Here is a 1263-nt window from a genome sequence, read left to right on the forward strand (position 1 = left end):
CACCGCGATCCTGCGCATTCGTTTCAATAGCGTGCGACGATCCCTGCACCGCCGACGGGGTTGCCGAACTGCATACTGCGCTCTTTTTCGACCAGGGCTTTGCCATCGCAAGAGGCCTTGTGCGCCTGTCAGGCGGCCGCACCAATCTCTTGTTGACTAATTTCTCCAACGAACGCCGGCACATCGCGAGAGGGACTACTGTAGCATTTTTGAAGGTATCGACAAAGGAGAATGCTGTTTTCTGCTTCAAACCAGCCCAACCACAACGGCGAGCGCTAAATGCACAGTCAACGTCAACTCCAACCTCTCGTCGGAAAACCACAAAGCGCTCCTTGGCCTCCTTCAGCACTACGAGGACAGCTTTTCGTCCACGTCTGGTGTCCGTCAGACACATTTGACAAAACATGGACAAAACAAAACAAACGGAGACCCATACGCCAGAACCCTTATCGTGTGGCCCCCAAGGAGCGCGACGCGATACGGCGGCAAGTACAGCAAATGCTGGAAGACGACGTCATCGTGCCGTCGAATAGCCCCTGGGCGTCTCCGGTCGTTTTGGTCAAAAAGAAAGATGGGACATTGCGGTTTTGCGTGGATTATCGCAAGCTCCACCAAGTGACAAAACAAGACGTTTACCCGTTTCCTCGGATTGACGACACGTTAGACAGACTGCGAAGCGCCCGCTATTTTTCGTCCATGGACTTAAAAAGCGGGTATTGGCAGATAGAAGTCGACGAAAGGGACCGCGAGAAAACCGCTTTTGTGACGCTGGATGGACTTTACGAATTGAAGGTTTTGCCCTTTGCATTGTGCTCAGCCCCGGCTACTTTTCAAAGACGTATGGACACCGTGCTGTCGGGCCTCAAGTGGCAAACATGCTTGGTATATCTGGATGACGTGATCGTATTTTCGACCACGTTTGAAGAACACCTCGAACGTCCTCAGTCGGTCCTCGAGGCCATAAGATCTGCCGGACTTACGCTGAAAGCAGAGAAATGCCACTTTGGATACGACGAACTGTTGTTCCTTGGCCATGTGGTCAGCTCTGCCGGAATTCGTCCTGATCCTGGCAAGGTAGAAATGGTCGCCCAGTTCCCCACGCCCGTCAACAAGAAAACCGTGAGGCGTTTTTTAGGCCTGTGCTCCTACTACCGGCGATTTATTAAGAATTTCGCCCACATTGCGGCGCCCCTGACTCGTCTTACGCGGGATGATGTCGCATTCCTCTGGAGTGACGGAGAACAAAGAGCGTTCGATGAGCTG

This window comes from Haemaphysalis longicornis, unplaced genomic scaffold (genome assembly GCF_048455015.1).
Source record: "Haemaphysalis longicornis isolate Haplotype H1 unplaced genomic scaffold, Haemaphysalis longicornis Haplotype H1 scaffold_12, whole genome shotgun sequence".
Classification (NCBI taxonomy): Eukaryota; Metazoa; Arthropoda; class Arachnida; order Ixodida; family Ixodidae; genus Haemaphysalis; species Haemaphysalis longicornis.